The sequence below is a fragment of the Clupea harengus genome, chromosome 16 (assembly GCF_900700415.2).
Source record: "Clupea harengus chromosome 16, Ch_v2.0.2, whole genome shotgun sequence".
NCBI classification, from domain to species: Eukaryota; Metazoa; Chordata; class Actinopteri; order Clupeiformes; family Clupeidae; genus Clupea; species Clupea harengus.
Window position 1 is genome coordinate 13,672,505 of NC_045167.1, and position 10,118 is coordinate 13,682,622.

Sequence of the window (10,118 nt, forward strand, 5' to 3'; positions counted from 1 at the left end):
TGAAATTAAATATATTACAATATTTTTCTGATCGAATTAGTGTGCAATACACACACTTACATAAAATTTTACATACATTTACATAAAATATCAATGAGGTAAGTCTACACAGCAGACTTACACTATCTGTATGTATATCTATGGATGTTGTGTGACAGTTGCGCCTGTGGTTATGACCATAGTGTGCGATGACGCTTGCAAACAGGTGACCTCTTTCTTTCAGTCTTGTCCTGCATCTTTCTCACCTATAGGTTGTCATGTCAAGAGCTGCACCAAACCTTCCGCCACCTCCATTGTTGTGAGTGAACAAGTCATGTGAGATGATGTCACCACCACAAAACTGCTGTTGACCTTCCCTCTTCACTCACAGATTGTTCTTTAGATGGGAAACCACAGAGTATACCATACCACACCGTACCAGTCAATGGAAAAGGGTCTGTTGTCTATGTGTTCTGTTTCTCTTGTTGATGTGAGCGAAGGGCCCAGTAGGGGGGTGGAGTGTGTGTGTGTGTGTGTGGGTGGGAGGGCGCGGGGGTGGGGGGGTGGATGGGTTGTGTATGATGAGAACGGCTTAGTAAATGGAGGATGAGAGTTAATTTCTTGCAAAGAAACAATCAAGAGGCACATAGGGACCAAGTCACAACACACTTATCAATTACCATCTGAGCTGCCCATCTTCATCAACAATAAAAACATTCTCTCTCTCTAGTTGGTTGTGTGTGTGTGTGTCTGTGTGTGTGTGTTTTGTGATTTAATGGGTAGTTCGGTTTAATTATCTTTGAAACAAGTGCTGCTGTTGGCTGCTTCTCTCTATCCCATTCCACCTATAGAATATTGTCAACTCCAAGAAAAACAACTAAACATCCCAAACAGTTTTTTTTTATGGTTTGTTTCCGCTTCTTTAGTATCTGAATACCCCCTGTCAGAAAGGCATGTGGTCAGAAGAGGGCCAGGAGGCAGAGAGTAGGGTTGAGCACGGAGCCTGAGGTGTCAGTCTGCAGAGGTGAGCAGCGTGGAGGAGCACAGCACTCAGGTGGGTCTAAGGGGGTGGCGAGGGGACAACTTCACCCACACGCCATTGCTCTTCACCCTCCACTTGAGTGGAGAGACACATCAAAGTGAGTACGTCTTCAGACTCCAGGTGTCTAATGCCTGGAGTGTCTCAGACATGCACATCACTGGTACACATGCGCCTGCCTGCACACAAGTGTGCACACACATGTATATGTACACACACATAGTGAATACACACATGCATGCATGCACGCACACACACAGAGAGAGAGAGAGAGAGAGATGCTGCAGTTTCTTTGGTATAGAGACTGAAGGGAATTCTAAAGGTCAAGCTGAAACGTAATACATTTTACATTGATTTTCTGGGTGTTGCAAGTTAATCATGCGCAGACACTGACATTACTTTTTTTTCAGATAAACTTAATGTGGGTCATGAACTCCATTCATTTCAGAATTCCTCCTAAAATCCTGCAAATTTCCCCTGGGATAATGAAATCAGACCACAGTGCTATGTTTGTCACAAAAGCCATTGCTTCTATTATCCTGAACTTGAACAACATTCTTTCACCCCAAACTATTGTGCATGACTCCATTTCAGAACTGCAAATGGATTGAACCTTCAAGCCAATAAACTCAACCCCAGACCTTGAGACTGTGAAACAGATCTTTTCTTTTTTTTCCAATTTTTAAAAACAACACGATGGAAATATTTTAGAGCTCTCAAAACACTGACAGACTAAGACCATTCAAGTGCTTAGTGCTGTTTGTCTGATTTGAGACTGGCCGCTGCCATTGATATGAAATATTGTGTTTGGCATTTTGTGGACTCACATTCTTGTGCTTCACAGTTGGAGAGCATGTGTGTGTGTGTGTGTGTGTGTGTGTGTGTCTGTGAATGTGTGTGTGTGTGTGCGTGCACGCGACTCAGCCCACGGGAAGGATTATGTTACAATGCACATTTTTTATTTTCTCCAAAGTGTCCCCATGAAACCCTGTGTAGAAGATACATAAACTGCACCGCTGCTAAATAAACAAACAATAAAACAATGTTTCCAGACCGACCATACTAATGAAATCCTTGACAAACAGTGAAAAGATCACACTTCTTATGGTTTTGAATCCTTGTTTAAGCTCTTTACGCATTTATTTTCATAGCTTAGGTCCAGATGCTATAAAAAGCCTAGAACACATCCAAAGTGCACAGAATGGACAAAACTATTTGAAAATAATGTCTCTATTAAACATTTCAAATCTTGAAACTTGTTGATAGACAGCAAAAAACTATATACAGTACTAATAATGTCATAATTTACATAAAAAGTATCTCAAAACTGCATAAGCCTAGCAATAATCTGAAGACACTATCTGTCTTGGTTAGCAACAGCATTTGCACTATAGTGTCTTTCTCCCTTTGTGTGTCCTTGGTCAGTGTCCCACACTAGGGCTGCAATGTATTATTATACTGAACCACTTTGATGTGATAACAACTGAAAATCTGGACGCAGAGAAAAAGGATTCCTTTCTGACACATCACTGTCTAAATGTTTTCCGGTCACTCTGTTCATTGACTCTGGGGTTGGTTTAGGCGGTAATGTGACTTCAAAGTTTTGTAGTGACCCTAGCCATCATACTGCTAACATATTGGGTCTGGGAGGTGTGGATGAGAGCTTTGGGGAAAGGAAATCGGACACATATGTGTAAGCTGTCTCCAATACTCAGAGGCAGAAGAAGGACATACCGTACTGTGGAATTCCCCAATGAGAAAAGCTTTTATAGCTATGCAACGTCCTCTTTGGTAGTAATTGATCCTTAAAATATAAAAAACTTGGCTAGACAAACAATAACCTGTTTGTGTCCCTCTCTCTCTCTCTTTCTCTTCCCCCATGCACCACTCATCCTCTCTGTCCTCCTCCTCTGCTCTCTCCTTCGTTCCCAGTCTCTTCCTTCCCTTGTGTATCTGTGTTGTTTACTGCGTAAGTGATCCCCTCCCCCACCCACCCCTCAGTTTACCCCATGCTGCTTTTCATTCATTACCTTCATTAGCGATCTCATTACGAGCCTTCCCCCCCCCCACCCCAACCCCCTAAAAGCCCCTGTCATTACAGGGCTTCATCTGCAGCAGTCTCGCGCGGCAGCGCCCCCAACATTTTTCATTTACACCGGCTCCCAGACTGGCAGACAGCCAGACTCTGCGTGTGTAGACAAACAGAAAAGTGCCCCGACAAAGTTGGCTTACCCTCAGATCATTTCGTGTGACCCCAACATTTCATTGAGTTGATTTAATTGCTCAGAACAGTGCAGACCCTTACAGAGTTTGACAAACAGGTAGTGCACACACCTAAAGGTACCCTACCCTTAACTATTCATGTGAAGGGTACCCACGGTCACAGAAATGCAATCCCAAAGTTTGAAATCCCATTCCAGAAATGAATCCCATTCATTTAATTGAAGGTTTTGGAAGTCATGAAATTTGATTTTGTCGCATACAAAATTATGTTATTTTACTCTTCCATGGATAATGTTTCATTGAGCATTTTCCACTTGAATTAACATAACTAGCCAATTAGAAAAGTAATGGAAAACGTTCTTGTTTCATTTTCATTCAATAATTAGGTGCAACCTGTGGAGTAAAGTATGCAATTTTGTGTACTTGTGAAAGGTCTTGAAAGTTTTGAAATGTCAATGAAAATGGACGAGAACCCTGCATGGGGATTAAAGAAAGAAGCACCCTCCTGCTCGACAGTGTTATTGTTTTTCCCAACTTTGAGGCTCCTTGCTCCTGGAAGAAACCGAGAGGGGTTCAGCCTATGCTGATCTGTAAGCAGCGCGTGCTTGGTGTATAATCCCGGCCCACGGGCAGTTCTCAGCACTGTGAAGGCTCTGGTGGTGTTGTAGGACCGGCGGGGAGAAGCTTGCATGTGTAGGCTACCCTTTGGGGTCCCATAGCAATGATGTTTCCTCCAGTCCAGATCAGATGTGGGCTAATCTTATCCTTCTCTGGCCTTGTTGGCGTTCTTCCTTTAGTGCTGCTGTTATCTGGAGGTGCTCAACCCCATCCCTGGCAGTAGGGGCTTCAGTACCCCGCGAGCACCTCAGCAGAGATGTAAGCGGAGGAGGAGGGGTGGGGGAGGAGGGGGAGATGGGCTGCCTTCTCTTCCCTATTGGTGGTTGTGTTCGGCTGGTGATAGCATCTCGGCAGAGGCTGGTGGTCGGAGGCCATGGATATGCAGACATACGGGGCTCTGTGTTCCGATGTATTCTCCTTTTTTTAAAGTGTCTGTGTGTGTTTGAGAGAGAGGAAACAGATAGAGAGTCAGAGATCGAGAGAGAGAGAGAGAGAGAGAGAGAGAGAGAGAGAGAGAGAGAGAGAGAGAGAGAGAGGCAGAGGCAGAGAGATAGAGCTAGTTTCTCCAAGTTTATCTATCTATCTGAACCATCAAGGTCATATTCAAATAGTATCTTACCAGGACGTGTACAGTGTCAGCCATGGGGAAGATCAGTGGTAGGACGGCACCAGATCCCACAACAGCAGGATGGATTCACTCAGGTCACCACCAGAGAGCATCCACTGGGCTCCAGCTGGATTGAGCTATGGCCAGTTGGGCTATTAGGTTTCGTAACTTTGTTTACTTGTAATGTCCTCTACTGTCACACCAGTGGTGTGTCTGATGTTCCGGTGTGACTGTGTTTATGTACACTGTTAGTGTATGTGTGTGTGTGTGTGTGTGTGTGTGTGTGTGCATTCGTGTGTGTGTGTGCATGCGTGTGCGCGCGTGTGTGTGTGTGTGCGTGTGTGTGTGCGTGTGTGTGTGTGTGTGTGTGTGTGTGAGTGTGCGTGTGTGTCAAAGTCTCCCCCCTGAAGCCATAACTGACCTCCGTGCCATTCTCTCTTCCTCTCACTGTGACCACCCTCTCGTTCACCGCCACCTCTCGATGGAGGCGGGAAGCGAGTGAATGTGTAAACAGATGGAAAACTGCCACCAGTGGGGCCTATGGATTTTTCCCTCCTGTGTTCTGGTGCTCAGCAAACAGTCCACAGGGGAGCTGAGAGAGCCGGGGCAGAATTGATTACCCATTAAGGGGATACAAACACCAATCTAAGGGCCTGCTTTTTTTTCTCCCCCTTGTTATTTTTTTTTCAATGTTCTGCGGACCATCAAAGGCGAGTCATCACACATGTATGCCGTATGAAGGTAGTCCTGGCCCTTCAAAATATTTAACATTTGTGCCCTGTGTACTCACTAAGCACAAGTTACTTACTAAAGTTTCGACCTTTGGTGTACTTGAAGCAGGTGCCTTTGGTTCACTCAATATATTTTAAATGTCACCTGGATTTTCAAACTGGGAAATTTGTTGGCATCTCATTCTACCGTAAATCCTCAAATAAAGACCGGGATTCAATTAGAGGCCGGGCTTCAGATAGTAGCCGGGGGCGTGGTCGATACGGACAAATAAAGGCCGGGCCCGAATACAAGCCGGGGGTAAAAAAAGGTACTGGTAGCATATTTTACTGTAGCCTACCAGAATCAGTCCATCAGCACAAAGCAGACATCACAATTTAATTGAATGCATTTCATAAATACATGTTCTCCTCATGTTGACTAATTTCATGGCTGTTTGCAATACAAAAAGAAATGTTTCAACCTTCAAGACGAATTTGTTATTATACAGTTACTTGCCTAAACGATAGAAGACATTCCTCCAAAATACCTCTTTTTAATGATTTTGTTGCCGTTTCGTGATTTCCGCTAAGAAAAAGATGTTCTTCAGGCTAATAGAACTTTAAAGTTCCAGGTGTTGCGTAGCAACCCATTACTTGCTGACTTCAAGTTACACCCACTTTCCGCTACGTTAAATGACCGGACTTCTTGCGGAATGATATGAAAGACGTGAATTAGAATTGCCAATGACAGCGGTCATTAACTTTTCGCAGTGGTGAATATCAAGAAATGACAGACCTGCTAACGTTGGGGTGCTCCATTCAAATCAACGGAACTTTTTTGAACATTCTGAAGAGCCGTAAGAAATAAAGGCCTGCCCCTAATACAAGCCTGCCCCAAATACAGGCCGGTGCGCTGTGCAGCCTAAGTAAATAAAAGCCCCGGCCACTATTTGAGGATTTACGGTATCTTAACTCGACTCAGTCCTTTAACAGCTTCATTCCCTAAGGAATTAACAAATGTGAGAATGGTGTTATGGTTGTTCGAAAATATTGACTTTGACTCCTGGATAGTAAAGTGGGACCAATATAGTAACCAGTGACGCACCAGGGTCATGACCTCTCCAGGTCACACCTGTCAGGTGATGTAGGATGGTAAAGTTTGCTGCAGGGATAATGAACATCTCATTTCAAGTCTACACTCGTGGATCCGAATAACTCACAAGGACTGTGTTTGGCCAACCTAGAGGCTCTGCTCACAGAAATCAAGCTGTTTGCAGACCTTCAGGCACCTGCCCATATTTTGAAAGCCAAAATAATTAGCACTAAATAATGAATAATTAATACAGCCAAGAATTTTGGCCTAGACCTGACACATCTCTCTTAACAATGTACTTACTTGTGCATAGATAGAGATTTTACATATTCAAAGGGATCAAAAAATCAAGATTAAAAAAGAGGATTAAGAGATTGAGTGTAAATTGCAGGTAAAGAGGACTAAATTAATCTTTAATTGTTTTACTTTTGCTTTTCTTTGTGTTTTTACTTTATGTTGAAATTTAGGAACGTTAAATCTAATAGAAGCCACTAAGGTCTTTCACCTTGTGCAGCATCCCTGCTGTCCATGAGCAAAAACATTGGTCCCTGATTTGCATTGATCTCAACAGGGCCATGATATCTCCTAGCCTGCTCAATTAGCATCTAATGCGGCTTTTGTTGTTTCACCATCCGAATATGTCGGCGCCTAATCAAGATGAATCTGCCACCGAGAGCGGACCGGTCGTTGTAAGCTTTGCCTTATTTTCCCTCATTTCTCCTTCTGTTTGACAACTTAATTGCCACTGTAAAGCCCCTGGTGCAATTAAAAGCAAGGGGGGGGGGGGGCGACGACTGCTGAGCCTGAGTGGAACTGAACCCACTCCGACTGCCCACTTTAACGGGGATTCTCCCTGCATGTTTTTAAGCACTGACACGACTGCTGGGCAGATAATGGATGGGCTGAGAGCAAGCCGTATTAAGACAAAGACAGACCCGACAGTTTCCAGTGGTGGCGGCAAAGATTTAGGAAAATCGAGCGGGCAAGGAACAGCAGGGGTGGGGATGGGTATTCAAGCGAGCGTTAGCAGCTCTATATTTTTTTTAGAGGTAGGTGAGCTGTCATCTCTGCCGTGAGCGTTGCTGTGTAGAAGTGATAGAGAGAAGCCCTTGTCTGACAAGGGAGTCTTGACTCGCTGGGTCACTGCAGATATGTACATGAGAGCCGGGGGGAAGGCCTACTCAGGGCGGCAAAACGATCTGGTGCTCTGGTTGTGCTCACAGCCACTGCAACGATCTCTCGGTCAAACCTCTGAGAGAAGGCTGTGGTCATACATTACCAAGAGTTAGACTCAGGCGCCATCCATGACCTTCCCGAGAACGAGAACATGTCTGGAAACAATTTGTTTCATCTCTAGTAGTGGAACACCATGACAACCATCTCTGACCAGGCTACGCCAGTCTTATGACCAATTCAAAAGAACACCACTGCAGTTCAGTATTCTAATCAGTGGCCCTACGTCAAGCACCACCGCAAGGCACTCGAGTGGTCAGTTTACCTCAGTGTTGTGCATGAACGCGTTCAAAAGAACACGTTCATTTTTATGAGAACGATGAACTGAACGCAACTTCATGACAAATAATGAATTTGAACGGTGAACACGTGTTTGTTATAGTTTAGCTTTCTCATAATTGTTACGAGCACTGTCACTTAATTAATCTAGCATGATGCACTGTTCGTGAACTCGCTTAGCATAAGCTAACTTTTGAGCGGTCTTTCATTTAGTGTACATGCCCTTGTTGATCTGAGATTAAGCCAGTAGCATGTCATTGCTGAAGAGTTTAAATTATTACCTTTAGTTCCCTGTATAATTCATTATTTAAATGGTAGGCTACTACAGGGCTGTGTATTAATGTATATTTTCTGTTTGTACTTTACTTTCACACACACCGAACACACACACACACACACACACACACACATACAAACATACACCCACCTACAATTTATCCTATTCATTGTTGTTAATGCAATACAAAGAGTGAAGAATCAAACTGAATATCCAAGTCTCCATTCTTTTCCATTCTAATCGGATGACCCTCAGTGATTACACATATCCCGAACCCCCTCTATAACAGTACCCGTATAATTTCTGCGATACCTAAACCAACGAACTAACTCGACTTCGCCCTACATTACCCATGAATCATCGCACACACATGTATACCAAACAAGCAACGTATTCCAAGGCAACAGCTCTCGGTCTCAATGTAAAAATGGCAAGCGAAAGCGAAAACAGAGACGCAGACTCAGAGAGTAGGCCTACATCCGATCCACCTTATTATTATGTGCGCGATTTTTACACACTGTCTGATAAAGTTTCCGACAGTAAAAATCTCATCTTTCTGTGCAAATGATGTCCTCCTGAAAAATTTAAAATAATTTAAAAAAAAAATGAAAATGAACTGAACTATGAACTAGTTCAGAATTTAAATGGTGAACTATGAACGTGAACGATTCATGTTTACTTGTATGAACTGAACTTTGAACTAGTTCATGAGAGGTGTGAACGTGCACAACACTGGTTTACCTCTTAATTGTCACTCACTCACTTTAAAACAAAAAACGTACCATCTCCAGATGTCCAGTATATATAAGACATGTTTGGTTCAGCCAAAATAGACACAGACCTCACATTCCTAGCAAAGCACCAAGGTCAGTTTCATTCACATCGGGGTGGGGATGGGTATTCAAGCGAGCGTTAGCAGCTCTGTATTTTTTTTTTAGGTAGGTGAGCTGTCATCTCTGCCGTGAGCGTTGCTGTGTAGAAGTGATAGAGAGAAGCCCTTGTCTGACAAGGGAGTCTTGACTCGCTGGGTCACTGCAGATATGTACATGAGAGCCGGGGGGAAGGCCTACTCAGGGCGGCAAAACGATCTGGTGCTCTGGTTGTGCTCACAGCCACTGCAACGATCTCTCGGTCAAACCTCTGAGAGAAGGCTGTGGTCATACAGCACCAAGAGTTAGACTCAGGCGCCATCCATGACCTTCCCGAGAACGAGAACATGTCTGGAAACAATTTGTTTCATCTCTAGTAGTGGAACACCATGACAACCATCTCTGACCAGGCTACGCCAGTCTTATGACCAATTCAAAAGAACACCACTGCAGTTCAGTATTCTAATCAGTGGCCCTACGTCAAGCACCACCGCAAGGCACTCGAGTGGTCAGTTTACCTCAGTGTTGTGCATGAACGCGTTCAAAAGAACACGTTCATTTTTATGAGAACGATGAACTGAACGCAACTTCATGACAAATAATGAATTTGAACGGTGAACACGTTCATATTATCTGAGGTCTAGCTAAAACATTACGGAATGTTTTCCTTCTACTGAGGAAAGACGCTGTCTAAATCGAATGCTTGTACCATGTCGTTGCTCAATACTTGTCGTTTGTTAAATTGCCCAGACAGACCATGTTTGGTAAATGACCATATTTGGTAATTGCGTTGGTCATGTGACTCCACTTCTCACGGTGCAATGTTTTGATATCGCTTCACGGCATATTTAGTAGGTTAACTTCGGGCATATTTTCACATAATTGAACGTTGCACTTTGATGAAGTTGTGTGCGTCCATGTACACGTGAGTTTGACTTTGTAGCCTACCTTGTCATTATGTGTTTGTTATAGTTTAGCTTTCTCATAATTGTTACGAGCACTGTCACTTAATTAATCTAGCATGATGCACTGTTCGTGAACTCGCTTAGCATAAGCTAACTTTTGAGCGGTCTTTCATTTAGTGTACATGCCCTTGTTGATCTGAGATTAAGCCAGTAGCATGTCATTGCTGAAGAGTTTAAATTATTACCTTTAGTTCCCTGTATAATTCATTATTTAAATGGTAGGCTA